Source organism: Strigops habroptila, chromosome 9 (assembly GCF_004027225.2).
Source record: "Strigops habroptila isolate Jane chromosome 9, bStrHab1.2.pri, whole genome shotgun sequence".
Taxonomy (NCBI): domain Eukaryota; kingdom Metazoa; phylum Chordata; class Aves; order Psittaciformes; family Psittacidae; genus Strigops; species Strigops habroptila.
In genome coordinates this window covers 9596346-9612532 of record NC_044285.2, presented here as the reverse complement: position 1 = coordinate 9612532, position 16187 = coordinate 9596346, and the positions used below count along the sequence as shown (strand labels likewise).

General features: G+C 39.3%; 1 long non-coding RNA gene across 1 annotated transcript; it reads right to left on the bottom strand.

Moving 5' to 3' along the window:
- Positions 1–9578: 9578 nt before the first annotated feature.
- On the bottom strand, positions 9579–15153 carry LOC115613175. Its single transcript, XR_003993297.1, has 2 exons — positions 14284–15153; positions 9579–12823 (listed from the first exon to the last, which is right to left on the bottom strand). It is a non-coding gene; the product is annotated as an uncharacterized LOC115613175 (long non-coding RNA).
- Positions 15154–16187: the final 1034 nt, after the last annotated feature.

The window sequence follows — 16187 nt, the reverse complement described above, 5'->3', positions numbered from 1 at the left end:
CTGTATGAGACAACTCTTCCTGCTTGCAGCTGCACAAGTGTTGCATTCAGGATGCAAACAGAGAGAAGGGAGATGACTGAAAGCATTTCAGTAACAGTTTCTGATCCATGGAAATGTCAGGAGGTCTTGAGGGAGAAGTTAATTCCTGGCAGAATGAAGGCACTTTGTAAAAGTCACAGCTTAGATGGCTGCTCTTGGAGCAGGTATGTAGTCAGTGACACACCGTTGGAATCACATACTGATGCTGGCACAGTGGATATGGAAACTGTGTGTGATATTGGCCTTTCCTGGTAAGGGTCAGGGAGCCTGTGAAAGTTCAGAACTTGCTGCTACTACCTGAGACATGTCAACCTAGGAGTGTCATGGCGTGGCCTAACCTGTTGGTGGGACAATTAGAGAAGCAATTGGCTTATATATATCTTTAATGGCTGGTGAATGTGTGCAGTGTGACTAGATGCTTGCCTTTGAAAGAACAGCCTGCCCAAACCCTCCTCAAGCCTGTGGCACTTTGGTTCCTACAATTTGTTTGCTACAATATATGTGTGAATATTTATATTCTAATATTTAGAAGACTCTGAAAGCTGTTTGCTGTTCTGTGGGTGTTTACTGAGGAAAAAGCAGGGCCATGAGCTCCTGCTGAGAAAGACAGGTGGTAGCAAATAGGAGCTGACCTTTGGACGTGACCCTTTTGCTTTATTCTTTCCAATAACTTACATTATCATGCGGTGGCTCATGATGCGGCCTGACCATATGGTGTTTAGCAGGAGAAGATTTAATTATATTGTTAGACTGGCAGCACATACACTTGTAAGGCCAGAGAAAGAGATGATAGAAGAGGTCTGACCCTGTATCACACTGCCATTGCTGAACTTGATGAACTTATGGCCTAGAAATCACAGAATGGTTGAGGTTGAAAGGGACCTCTAGAGGTCATCTGGCCCACCCTCCTTGCGCAAGCAGGACCACCTAGAGCCAGTTACCCAAGGCCATGTCTTGGACAGCTTTAGAACATCTCCAAGGGTAGGTATTCCACAATGACTCTGGGCAATCTGTGCCAGTGCTCGGTCACCCTCACAGAGAAAAAGCGTTTCATGATGTTCAGGTGGAACTTCCTGTGTTTCAGTGTGTGCCTAGTACCTCTTGTCCTGTCACTGAGCACCACTGAAAAGAGTCTGGCTCTGTCCTGTTTGCAAGGCTGAGCAGAGGTGAAGTTTTTGCGTCCCTCAGCCTTTAGGCAATACTTGCCTAATGCAACCTAGGATACCATTAGCTGCCTTTGCTGCAAGGGCCCATTGCTGGCTCATGCAGATGATACTGTTTGCCTAGTTGCAGTTCTTGGTGGCCTGTTTAGCAGGACTTGGTAGCTGCTATGGTAGGTATAGTATGCTGAGAACAGTTTGAGCTCTCTGAAGTGATACTGCATCTGTGGCAGTTGTCCTTTGTGCTCTCATAGTCATAATTAACCCTTCCTTCTACGAACCTCTTACAGGTGTTTTTATTCTAGTGCCCTTGAAACACTGCTCTGGACTTCTACAATGAATACAGGGGAATGATAAGTTTAGCTCCAGTTCTAGATTACTCCTTGGGCAATGGAAGCATGATGGGGAAATGATTTACTTAGACAATAATGCAGCTTTCATCCAATGAAAGAGATAACTATTAACCAGGTAAGCAGAAAGTAACATAGGGTATGTGGATTCAATAAGAGCAAATGTATAGGCTCTTGTGGTTCTCACTCCAAGTGTCTTACGAGGACTTATACTGCAAGTGTGAATGTTTAGAAATTCTGCTTGAAAACAAAACAGGATTTTCACCTCATGCTGTAACAATTGTAGCACTTGCAAGAGTGGATAGGAAGGTTTTTGAATGTGGATGTCGTGGTCAAAACACAGTTTAGAGCACAGGGAAGCCTGTAGTATAAATGTGCTATTCATTACAATTTTTTAACAAAGATGTGGTCTGAATGGTTGATAATGAAATGCTTTCTCAGTGCAGTGATTTTACTTACTGTTTAGATGCACAATGGACAAGTTTGGATAGAGGCTGTTTTTTGAGAACAGATGAACGACTTCATGTATTGAATAAAATTACAACTTCCTAAAATGACATGCTGGGAAAATAAATGTATTTAAGTGATACTTGGCTCTACGGGTGAAATGAAAGAACAAAACTACAGGACTCTCTCCAGCCAAGTGAAGTTCTGACAAGGTCATATAACAAAAGCATAATAATATCACTCTGGGTTTCTAGTTATCATTTCAGTATGTGCTCTGACCAGTGAAAGCATTGCTAATTTTGTTTTGAACAGCTGTTCTTCATGTCATGAGTTTATATTTTTGTATTGTTGGATCTTGCTCTCTTCCAAATATGCCTGTTTTCTGTATCTTCCGCAGTAATAAGTAGCTTTGAGACTGCTAAAATAATTCTCCCATAGTTTCAGCTGGAAGTGACAACAGAATATTTTTCTGCAATTTAATAGCTGGATATAACTTGGTTATACTATGTATCTGCTAAATATCTTCACTCTGCAACATAGGCAGGAAAATGCATCTGATTTTTTCTCTATAGTTTATAATCAAGCACTGTCAAAGCACGAGTGAGTGGTGTAAAGATTCAAGAGGTGATGCTTCCTCCTGTTCAAACACTAGCCCTTTGCAGAGCATGTTAATGGGGTGGGAAGCTGCAGAAGGAAAACCATATGACACTTCAGTGCCTCTTCCTGAGATCTGCAACCTTGGAGACTGCCAGCCAGGAGGGTATGAGTCAACACACTGTTCCTGTCACCTACGGGTGCTCCCCTCTAGTAACTCAAAATACAGCTTAAATTTATTAAATATAATAGTGTGTGGAAACCTCAATAGTCTGTTGTCATCCAAGGCAGGGCAGCTGCTGTTTCCTGGAGGAGGTCAAACGTGGAAAGTCTAGGTATATGGTGCAGGATGCCTCAGGGAGCAATCAAAGTTATGCTGAAGTTTGGTTCACAGGACCAGTCCTGGAGCAGTGGAGTGGTGATTTCAAGTGACCTTTAGGCGCTATCCTATTGAACCACTGCTCGGTATCTAAGTTATCAAATTTTGTACCAGCATTTGAGGCATTTACTTCGCATTTTCTTCATACTAGTATGTTGCAATTCTTTGAGTTTTAAAGCTGATTCTCCTGTAAACTGGATCTGTCAAGTAATAATTACCATGCTTACACACTCATCTCTTTCCTCTACAGAAGAGGAGGGTGTTCAGTTCAGTAACAGTTTAGTTCTGGTGGTATGTGTGTTTCTCTTACAACAGTGGACACTGGCTTTGCTCTCCAACTTTTTTGATACAAAAGCCTCAAGAAAGGCTGTGTTCACCTTGCCCGAAGGCAATCATGCAGAAAAGTGCTGGATTACAATGTGGGGTTTGGTATTCTAGTAAAATGTGAAGAACAGAGCTGCTTGTGTCAGGAGGTTGTGGGGTTGGGAGGCCAAGTTTTCTGTTTGGTCAAAATTGTTGAACAGTTTCTGGAAAAATTTTTGGGTTGTAAAATTCAAAGAGTGAGGAGGCTCTCTGCATGACATTACTTGCATGCAAAACCTTCCAGAATGGGACAGACCACGTTATAGGGAAATATTGATTATGTTCCTTCTGGACTGTATTTGTAAGCCTAGTCTCTATGAGAACTGTTTTGAAAGTATCATAACACATGTTCATCTTGGCTTGAATCTGGTGCTTAAGGTAGTAGAGAGAGTTAAATTCACTTAAAGAGAATTTTTAAGATGGTGTGGATTTTTCTCATCTTCTCTCCAGACTAACGTCTCCAGACGTTGCATCTACAGAAGGGGGAGCGGGAAAATACCCAACACCCCTTATCTTTTATGGAATAAATATTCTACACTAGGAAAAAACACTTTCAATCTCATATGCACGTATGTGTGAACAAGCAGCAGTACTCTATGCCCCTGGGACTGGCTCCCATCCAGAGACTGACTTACATTGCAAGGGGAAGCAGGTGGCATCTTTGCACTATCTCCAATTTCAGAGTGCATGTTATCTTTAGGGCAGCTTTAGATTCTAGCCAGTGCTCTGTGGGAGCCTCTTGGTACACACCATCTGTAGAAACACTGAATCAGCCTGGTGTAGTCCTGTCCTCTGGCTGAGGTGAAATTATGATACTTTTTTTTTGGTTGGGTTTTCTTTATCCTCCTGCTGTGTGCAACTTCAGATGACCTTTTGACTGGGGACTGTGATGATCTGCCAATGGCAACCTGGATCTAAATCAGGTCTTCTAAGCTGTGCTTTGAAGAAGCGTTCTAGCACGGAGGAGAGTCTTTTAACTCTAGGACTGTGTTGTGATACTATATTCCCATCTAAATTGCCTTTTTTCCCCTGTTTGAAAGACTACCTTCGTTCTAGTTTCTTCCATTTTTGTATCTACACTCACTCTTCTAGAATTTTCTTGTATCCAGTGCTTTCTCTGGATTAGCAGAACTGAACAGTTTAAAAAAGCAAAGCAAAACTTGAATGCCACCAGAGATTTGTACTGACAAATATATGAAGGTGTTTCATATTTCATTCTCTGCTCCTTAAAGGATTACTCCTGTTTGATTCATTTTTCCTTTGTTGATGAACACCACCCTATCACTTCCACAGGACTATCCACAGATTTCTGAGTGGCAATAGCTGATCTAATCACTCTGTATCTCAGTTGGATTCGTTTCCTCATCATGCCTGCAGAGCATGGCTTTGAAGTTACTGATGTTGAATTCCATCAGATAAGGGCTCCTGGTCTCTGCAAGAACCTTGAGGACTAGCCAAGGCATCTTAGAAGTCATCAGTTGGGGAATAGAGTTATTTTGTATTTTGAGTTGTTGGCTTTTGCTGTATTGCTTTCATCTCTTCTCACCTCTGGGTTATTAAAGGTTTGACCATAAAGAAAGAGAGGGGGACAGACAAGATTAAAAAGTGCTAGCTGTTCATTCCTTGGGGCTTATAGGTACTACTGTATGGGTGAAAAATGATAACTTTCACTCCTAAGCCCAGTAGGGGTCTGAGGATATATCAGCTTAGGCAGTATTCCACACTGCCTGGTGGGGTTAAAGGAGAGCAAATAGCCATCCAGCTTGGAAAGAGGACAGACCAAATGCAAGTATCTTGGCACCAACCCTCTTAGAAATTCCTGGAATGCTCTACACAAGTAAAGAAGTTTTAAATCATTCAATAAGTCTAATGACTTCATTAGGCCTCACTGAAAACATAAGACAAAACAGCAAGAAGCTAAATATTGCTGTTACTGCTAATATATTTTTAGAAGTTCTTAATATTGTTGTGCTTTCTCATTGTGCATGATGCATAGCCAACCTGGTGCCACAGGCTAATATTTTCATTAGCATTCCTATTTATCTTCAGTAAAATTTAGCTACATCTGAAAAACCATGTGCACAGGATACATAGAAACCATGTCCTCATGTTTGCAATTCTGTTGTTCATGCTTGTTAACTTTGCTGTAGCCTTAGGTTTCTCATGCTGACTCTGTTAAGCATGAAGTGCTGTAACTAGGAGTACTGTTTATGTGTTAGGACTTTAAACTTATCTTTACAAATATTTCTAATAGTTTTACTGTGGTTTTACCTTGCAGCAGTCCTATGTGTTCAGACTATACAACTAACACTCCACCACTTGTGTGTTTCCTCCTTTTCCCCCCACTCTTGCTCTTTTTCTTAAATATTAATAAAGCAATGGGAAATATATTAAAAAGGCACTGAGGTTGGTAATGCTCATGTAAAGTGTTTCATCAGTTCTGTCTAGGATGTGGGAGGGACAAGTACAAGAAATAGGACTAAATATCTTATTGTATAAACGCATAGCTGGTCCAGAAAGAGAAACTAAGATCTGCAAACAGCTTCATCCCAGGAATGCTGGTCTTTTACTGGCAAAATCCAAACTCAACCTTTGTTAAATGCAGTTAGATAATTTGTGTTGACTCCAAAATGGAAGTGAATCAGTAATAGAAGTTTGACTAGTGTTCATTGTGGCCAGTCATAAAGTGGGAGAGTTTCAGCACACTTCACATGCTTTCCATGTCGATTCATGGGAACTGTGAATCACAGAGCTCAGGACTTCAGCAGTAAATGTAGAAGCATCTTGCTGTGGTTATGATAGTTGAGCCTGAATCATGATGGCTCAACTACGTAGATACTTCCAACGTGCTACTGCCTGAAGACATTGCTGCTGTCTGCTCAGCCTTGTGCTCTGCACCACCTAAGGCAATGTTGGGAACTGCAGAGCCTGGGAAAGGGTAAGAAAGGAGCACAGATGGGCCAGAGGTGAAAGACTTTCTGGTAGGCTGTGAGGTCTTAGGGCTGAAGGAAAGGGATATGGTGTTGAGGTCTTGATCGGGGATGGCAACATCTGCCATCAGGGAAAAGAGGCTGGACCTAAAGCTTGAGAATGAGGTTTGGGTAGATAGACCCAGAGTTCAATAGAAGTAGTAGAGTAACAGAAGAGGCTTCTGCTTCTCAGCACTATTTGAGGCCTTCAGTGTAAAACTAGCCCTGTTTCCACGTCTGTCATGCTTATGTCTAAACAACAGAAATAAAAATAAGTGTGTTTGATCTGCTTTATTTCCAACTGTATACTCATCAGAAAGCTTTAGGGGGAGTAGTCTACTGCATATTACTGTAAACTGGACTTTAATCTGCTGGACCCTGTGTTATACTGCTCCCTCTAGAAGCAAATGGTAACATGTCTTAGTGAATAGATTTCATGTTACTATGTGGATGTGCAGTTTTGCATGTGCCAGGATACTTAGAAATGGCTAGATATGCGGAAATCTTCATTGCTTGACTCTTCAATTTTGACTTGGTTAACAGTTGTGATCTAAAGAAAATAATAATAAAAATAATTCCTTGCCTTAAAAGAAATAGTGCTTGTTGAGCCACCTTTGGAAGGGGACACAGCAGTTGGGGCTCATGTGTCATCAGTTGCGTTTTGAAAGCCCTACCTCCTAGTTTCTAAACTGACAGGATACTGAATAAGTGAAATGCCTACCAAAAAGGAAAATGTCTGTCAGAAGCATTGCATCTTCCCCCTGTAGGAGGATGCTTTAAATGTGAAACTTCTCTAAACATTCCCTGTGAAAGCTGCTTAAAAAAGAAAAAGTTGTGGTAATGCTGTCTATTTTGAACATATTTCAACCTTTTGGCTCTTGGTATGCTGTTGTCTGCACATGAGATCCTGCACTATCTGAGAACAATGGTGGAAGGCTGAATGTATGTCCATTTATTTGCATCTAAAGATTTAGTCACAGGCAACATAGACAGTTATGTAAAATATATCCTGGGGAAAGGTATTATGGTGTAACTCTTCTCATGATGAAATTCTTCAAATAAAAAATTGTTTAGTTGTATCTCACTGGTGATGGTGAGCTCTGCACCTCTCTCCATGAACTCTAGAATCCTTTAATCTTTTGCATTTGCTGCAATTGCACCTACTTCAAAGCATTGCTGCAGGCATTGGAAAGGATCCTGGCACTCAGTGGGAATAGGGCGGGGATGTGAAATTCTGTCATCACTTGGAAACTACAGCCATTTCTGAAGTGCCAGTGTGATCTATCTTTACAAAAGGGCAGCAGCATTATGCAACTGATTTGGCAATGCAGGAAACCATGTCTGTATTGGCTGTAGTTTTGAAAATGTTGCAAAAAATTTCCAATTCTTTATACTGACAAGCACTTGACAAGTAATAGCAGGAGAGAGCTGAATATAGTATGGTAATGACAGCTGCACATCTATATGGATAAATGCCATTCTGTCTTGTAGTTTTGAAACCAGCTGTAAGAAGATGAACCTGGACATAATCCAGCTGTTAATATGTGGGGTCTGGTGGTACTGGAATGTAGCAGAGGGTCTTGGGAAAGAGCTGGAGAAGAGGGAGTGAAGTGTTAATTTGAAGAGGTAAGGCTGTGTTAGTTTTATTAAAGAAGGTAGTCTGAATTTTTAGCTGTTATCACTTGTCTGTCAACTGATATTTTAAGAAATAAAATCTACTTTAGGGTGTGTTAAGTTTTAGGTGAGCTAAAGGTGGTGATGCCTTACAAGAAGCCAATCCTATGCTACCTCTATCAGTAGGAACAGTAGGTCAAAGTCCCTGTTGACTGATGTGAGAATGATAAAACTTGTAATGAAAATATTTGTCATCTCTCAAGACTGATTATATTTGTCTGAATACACAAAAGAATCATGTTATTCACAGATAACCTTAGTTATGTGTTAGCTCATATTTGGAGAAAAGATTCAGTCATAAAAGTCTCAATCATTAATGACATCTGCTTACACTGAGTTGTACTTTAGCATATACAGCTGCTGCTTTGACTTGCAAAACTACAAGATACTGCTTTTTGCTGACAGAATTTAATTATGGAAGAAGCTGTAAGATTTTTATGGTACTTAGATTGTGGTTTTTTTTTAAAGACCATATTAAGAGAATTCTATAGTTAAGTTTCAAAAGAATTAGGCGCTATAATGCATTTCAAGCTGCCACTGCTGTAAAGAATTATAATTCTTGGAGTATAAGAAGTGACTAAACTGTTCCTAAAAGTGAAATCTAAGAAATCCAAGTGCACTATAGGCTTTTTATGTGGTGCAATGCGCTTAAATTATGAATTCACACGGTACTAGGAACAGAAGGTAACTTCCAAGCGGCTTCCAAGGTTGATTGAATCTATTTTTACATTTTTTTTATATAGTTAATGAGTTTTCAGATAACCTCTACCACCAGTCTCAGTAGAAGCTGAATCAGTTGGGAGGATGTCTTTTGTAGGTAAAATACATTTTAGAACGTAACAGTCAAACATCTAAGTGTTGCTGTCTTACTGTGACTTTGTTTGCTCATAATGAGTGCTATACGTCCATGCTCCAAATTAACACACATCCTGATGTCAGGGGAAGAACAATTTCTGAGTTAGAGCTAGGAGGAACACGGGCCATAGCGTCCAGAAGCTGGTGGTTTGTTTTTTTTTTTGTGTGGTTTTTTCTTTTTTATTAGAATAGCACATTATACGATTGCAAAAAATAACCTGTAAATATCAAAATAATTTTCTCTAGAAATTTACCTCTAATCTTTAATTGCTGTTGGAAAGGAAGGAACCAGACTGCACTTTGATCTGTACTTAATAAACTAGATCTTGGTTTACACTTCCTTCTGTTATGAAAGATCAAAGAATGCTTACAGCTGAGACCTTCTTGGATTTTGCATGTTTAATGTGAGGTTATTTTGGTTTTGGTGTTGGAGACAGTGCTGTTTCCTCAAGGCAATAAGCTAAGGATAGGTAGCTATTATTGAGCCTTTGTGATAACCACTCTGCATTAATGTTATAGATGCCCAAACAGCATATAATCTGTTCTTGCCATGTGACTTAGCCCACTTAACAGTCAAAGATCAAACCAACCAACCAGCAATAAAACAACTTATACATTAGCTGGTGCTTTATAAAAAGTACATAATTCTTTACAGAGATTGTAAAATGTGTAGACAATCTATAAGAATCTCAGTCAAAAATTAGTACATGCTGTACCTAAAAAACCAAAAAAGTCATGACACAACATGGCCAATACTGATGTGAATTAAATTTATGTATGTTACTAGACATGACATCATTCAGAAGAAACAAGTGTTCCTTTTAATTAATCTTGAATAGGACACAACCTCTTACCTGCCCAGGCGAGAACAGATTAAGAATTATTGTACACCTGTACAACAAGGGATCAGGCTGTCATGTTCATTCCAACTTTCTAGCTTTCCACATAGATGCATTTTACAAGTATTGTAATTGCAATATTATTGTTGAATCTTTAATTGCATGATTAAAATATGATTTAAATCAGTGTACTTTATTCTACAGACATTCTGCTACACAACCATATGTAACATAAACATAATGCTTTTGTTGCGTGATTGTATGAATCATGGAATTAATAAGTGGAGGACTTTACAGGCAACAATAAGGGTATGGCAGAAAGAATGCACGTAAAAATTGAACTCCTAGATATATATATCGTTCTTTAGTTTTTGACCTTAATGTGTGCATATTGTCTACAATTATTTTAGACCTGCACATCCATAATTAGGATTGGCCTTAAAATTGTATTTCTTATGGTGTTTTCTGGATGTTTCACTTTGTCCAGCATTATGTAAGGTAAAAATGAAGTAGTTTGGGATGGCTGGAATATTAGATAACTAGACAAAAAAAAAAAAAGATAAACACAATTTTACCACCTGTTCATCTGTGGTTTTTCTTTGCATTTTTAATTTCCCAGATTGCTGTGTTTTGATAAGAATTGCTTGATTTATTTCCTCAAAGCATCAAAATACAATCTTATTGGACTGTAAGCAGAGTAAAGGAAGAATCTAAGACATATGAGCATTCTAGATTTTGCTACTAAACACTGTAGCAACAAAACATAGTCTATGGTGGTCTGATTCTGCAAGCTCAGCAATCCTGAACTAAACTCATGTTTGGCTGTGAGACCACCTGGGAATCCTGGGTACTGTAGGCACAAACCAAAAGGTCAAGATCAAACTCTTGGCAAATATTAGACTACAGATGCTGAATGAGCAGAAAGACTTCATTTGGTACCATCACTGCTGCTGAGCTGACAGATGGGGAAAAAACCTGACAAAAAGCCCTTCCCTTTCTCCCCAGCGAAAGCTTTCTGTTGATCTGTGAATGCCTAATCACACCCAGAAAGTAGCACTCTATAGTTGCCTCTTTCTGGACTAATGATACCATGTGTTATCTGTCCATGACAGTAAAACATTTTGAGGAAAGCCAAAAAACTCTCTTTTGTGATTTTCTCATGAGATGGCATAGGACAGATATTAGAAGGAGACAGATAAGAGGCAAGTGTGGACCCTGTGAGTAAAAAACAAGACTGGAACTTGGGCTTTGCTAATTTCCAATGAGTAACTTTGAAGCAGAACTTTTTCATGGCATTTTGCCACATTTACCAGGTGATTGGTGCCAAGGAAACAAATTGCTTTGCATCTATTTTCCTACAGTTGAATGGTGTCTCTCCTCTTGATCCTATGACATCAAAACATTTTTTCTTTTTTTTTTTTCTTTTTTTTTTTTTTTTTACCAAGGTCTGGAAGGCAAAGATTAACTTTCACTAAGGTCTAATCAGATTTTCATAAAGTTGAGCCAGAAAAAGCGGTTGTTTCCCTGTCTCCGTTTTTGACAGGTTTGCACTTTTGGTTTTTGGTTTAAATTGTATCTCTGGCTTCCCTGCTCTGGTGATCACACACGAGAGTAGTTGCATCATTCAGTTGTCCTTTTCAAGAGAGAGGAAAGCCCCACAGAGCATGCAGCTAAGGAGTTCAATGCCATGGCAGAGTTCTTGGGCCTGTCACCCGAAACATTTTTAACACCTTCCTGTGTCTGAAATGGAAAAGCAGGGCGTATGAGTTCTTGGCTGCTACTGCCAATTTTCGTAGTATAACTATAGGGATGCCCTATAAACATCTCTGAAGAAAACCAGTGTCATAATAGAAAGAGAAAGCTAACAGAAGATCTGTGTAATGTTCATAGACTCACCATAGGCTCCTGTCCAGGAGAGCTCGGTGTGATGTACCACACCAGGCAGCCAGAAGAGCCGCTGTGATAAGATATCCTGTGTGCTGTTAACATCTACTCTGCTCTTTCAGCTGAATGCATCTGTGGGAGCAGCTTGTGCTGTTAACTGACCTGCATTTTTAATGCTTGCTTCCAACCCTGTTCTTCAAATACTGTAGAATTAAAATTATGAACAGAGTAGCCCAGTAAACTTGGCAGATTCTGACTTTATTCATGAAGGCAGATCTGATGTTCCCTGACAAATTGTTCCAGAGAAACTGTCTTGCAAAATACAGTATCTGCCAGTTTCTTAATACCAAACTATAGTCCTATTAGGACATAGTGTTAATGATTCAATAGAAAATACAGTGCCTGGTGCAGAGTGGATCTGAAATCACTTAGCATACTTGATTGTTAACCGAGCTAACTATCCTGTGAGTGCGTTGGCTGCCATCTGTCCATTTACTTGACAGCCTTGGCGGGGGGGGAGATCTTGAGAGCTGGCAGTGGTCCAATTTGCCGCAGGTCTGCTTTCTAGTGTTTTTGTAACAGATGTTGTGCCACATGCCCAAAGCTGCTGCCTGTAAGCTGCTGTGTGCTCAAATTGTTAATTTTGGGGGTGCCTGACTGTCTTTGACACAAAATTTGCATTTATTTTAGCAGTCTGTTATGGGCTGCCTTTGTTATAATGATAACCTGATGACAGAGCCGCAGCCAAAACCTCTAGGCTTCTGCCACAGGTTTTCTGATGACTTCAGCAGGCATTGGATTGGACCCTGACTGGCCAGTTGTTAATATTTTTCACCTTTTCCATTTAATCCTGTGTACCTTCAAGTACAGCATTTAGAAAACACTTCCTGTGCAATTAGGGAGCCCTCAAGTTTGCACTGTGCTTTTGAGGAATTCAGCAGCCCCTGCTTATCCAGGATGCTCCAAAAGTATTTATATACATAGACACACTGACTCTTATGCACAGACAAACTAGATATTACACTGATTTCTTCTTCCCTTATCTTCAATACATAATTCCACTGTAAGCCAGTTCATCCTAAATTAATGTAATCAACCAAGTAGAGGTGAAGCTTTAGAAACGGCGGTGGTTTTCAATTCCATAATTAAAATGCCTTGCTCCTCCTTGTGAAGCTTGGTTGTTGTCAGCAGAGTAGCAGGAGGGAATTATCATCTTCCTGCAGCAACCCCTGCTGCTGCTGATAGGAAAGATTTCTTCTCACCTTCCTTGCTTTTCATTAACAAAAAGGAAAAGGAAGAAAAAAGGGTCAATTAGGCAATGCAACGTGCAGCATTATGTGTATCTGTATGCTTCTTACATGTCACCCATTTCAAAAGGTTTGCTATATGAAACCAATAACATGGTTGTCCAGGATCTTTCTTCCAACCTAGTTTACATTTCCACTTCATCACTGTGTAGTGGACTGCCTGTATGATTTCTTGGAGGATGAAGGATGGTTTGAGTGTGACCGTTCAGCTGTAAAAGCAATTGCCCATTGATTTGCTGTTGACTGTGTGTGTAAATAAAATATAGTAAAAGGGGCTGTGACCTACTTTGTGTTAGGCATGAGAAACTTTCCGATCTCAGTAATTCATTTATCACCTTTCAATGGAAAACTTGTAAGTTGTTTCTTCAGCATGTGCCTTAACTTGCCTTTGTATGTTGTCTGAGCTCCTTTGAGCTTAAAATACTTGGTTCAGAGTCTCTGCTTTTTAAAATACTAATGGAAAGTGTGCAAAATAAAATTTGATTACAAGACTGAATCTTCTTGATTGGTCTTGGTTGTTCAGTCTGTTAAATACCATTTGCCCATCAGGAAAATGCATCCCATGTGCAGAGAAGAGTGCTGGAGTGCTGCAGAAGTGATCATATTTAGAATATCCTGAATTTTGGAAAAGGCCTTCATGATATCTTTAAATAGAATACTGACTAGGTACTTAATCATAATTAGGATCTCAGGCTGAGAAATGCTACTAGTTTATGTTGTGTATGCAGACATCTGTTAATCAGCAACAAGTGTCACAGTCTTTCCAGATGAGTTATTAGCCATTGTTAAAAAGACAGGTATACAGCAAAAGTTCAATGCCTATGAAATGACCTGGAAGGCTGCACATGCCTTAGCATATGGAATATAATTCAGAGTAATAGAGATAAGCATTCTAGAGTATTTATGATGATTAAAAACAAACCCCCACAAACTACTGCCATGTAAAACTGAAAGAATTCAATTTACTGTTCCAATAATGCGTGCTTTACAAATGTACATGCTATAGTTTATGGATGTATTTAGCTGAACAAGGCAACAAACATTTTCTGCTGTGAAGTAATATGAGGCAGTGTATTTGTCTACAGTTGAAAATGTATAGTTGCTTTCCTAAAGATTGGAAGTAATCTTACTAAAACAGAACAAGAAACTGTTACAATATCAAGATACCAGTAGAGAGCAGGCAGAAAAGCTTCACTTAAATCAGATGAAGATACAGCATTTATCTATTTTAACTGATAAAATACCACACCTTTCTATAACTACTAGCACAGGAATAGAATTAGAGCAAGCTGTAGCTAACACAAGCATTTTCCATACTGTACATAGTTTAAGTTACATAAAAACAAGTGTCTGCAGTATTTCTCTAAAATATAGACAGCAAATTCTATAATAGTTTCATCAGGACAATTTCTCTGGTTCTTACCTGTTTAATCCAGAGACAGATGTTGACAGTTCTGGTGCGTTGCTGCTTGTGCCAGTGCTCCAGGATGCAGCTCAACTCTCTGTGTGCTGGGTATGCATTGGTATAAATACTGTACCAAATCAGATTAATTATAGTACAAATTATTTGGAAGACAGGCAATAAAGCAAAGAACTTGAAAGTTCGTATAAATAAGGCTGTGTAGAAGCCTTCCTTTTACACCTCCTATCTATCCTTCTAATCCTAAAGTCAGGCACTCTCCCTCTCCCTTGTCTTTTCTCCATTGCTTAGCAACATTCATGGGTGAACTTAAAGCGGAGCATTGTTCCCAGATGTGATTTCAGTAATATTTGTAGGCTCAACAGTTCTGACATGTGAAAATCAACCCCCTTCCTTCTCACCACCATTAGCCTGCTTCGTTAAATAGTCTCTCTTCTCTCCTTCTGCACCCCAGGCATGTTCCAGTTTTTGTCTCTACTGTTTTGATCTAACCAAGAGTGATGTGGGAAGGAGGGGGGAGGTTCAAATAAAGCTTTAATTATGGAGGACACTCATACAATATGTGCAACAAAGCTGCGTGTTGAGCATCAAATGGGAGTATAAATGGAGAATGGGTCAAGAAAAGAACTGTTATTTCTCTCCACTCAATTTGATTTTTTGAAGTTGAGATTGAATAAATGGTGTTTTTAATGCCAACAGTTACATACTGAATTGGTATGACCAACTGCATATTACAATATAGCCCTGAATAATCATTTTAAGTAGGGAGAAGCTACAGTAGCTAATTGCTTCCTACATAGTTTCTCTAATTTTGGCAACACAGTGACATAACAGCCCTTCCTAAAAATGTTCAGTTTGCCAGGCTAATCTGTAATCACTCCTATTTCTGAAGCATGAACTGGTTTATCCATTCTGTTTCCTCTTCCTTCCCATGGCTGTTTTTCTGCAGCTCACTAAAATTTCAGTTCTGGGTGGGTTTTAAGTGTGTTTTTCTTCTGCAAGCCAGAAGATGTTAATGTAAGTCTCTTTGATCTTGAAAACAGACTAGATTAGTTGCAAAGGAGACTTCTGTTGAAATGCACACATTTCTATTGAAGTATCTCTCAATTTATGTGCAGAACACTTTGTTTATATGAAAGACCTATGTAAAAGCTGGTGGTAGGTCTTCAAGACTTGTATTGCTGCGACAGTGCCATAACCAAGTTGCTGATGTTCCATTGAAAATACCCTGTGTTTTGAAATGGAAGACTTGCCAGTCATGGCAATAGCTTAGAGCTTTTGTCAAGCAGAATCATTTAATACTAAGGTTGTTATATTTAGACATCTATTATGGATTTGATGTTGACACTCAGGTCAATTACCTACCTTGTGAAATCAGTAATTTTGGGGGCCCTGTTCCTCAGAAGAGGATCAGGTATGAGCTCATGTGCTCCCTCAGCTTTAAAACGATGAACAAAATGAGGCACCTTAAGAAAAGGCAGAGCATATAAAATGCATTGGTGTCTCTCTAGCATGTTTTGTAGGAGAGTCACAAAGTCAATTCTGGGAAAAGGCTGCAGAATTTTTCTGTGATGACTTGGAGAACTGTGACTTATCTGAATCTAAAATCTACTTGCCTCAGTTTGTCTGGATAGAAACCAAATGAAATTCTGAGTTATTGTGCTTTCTCTCACTGGGTCTTGTGTCATGGAGCTTTGCTGTTGGATACTTTCCTTTCAACAAGAGGTTGAGTTAATAAAGGTCTGTGTATCCCTTAACTATGTGAAGTTAATTATAAAATAAGATAATGCCTGAATGCTTTTGGTAGGAGTACTGAAGAACTTTGTGATTGCTTATTCTCTCCCTTGCACACTAGCTAGTGTATTCCTGTGACTGCATCTTGTTTCTTCATGGAAAGTGTTCTATTC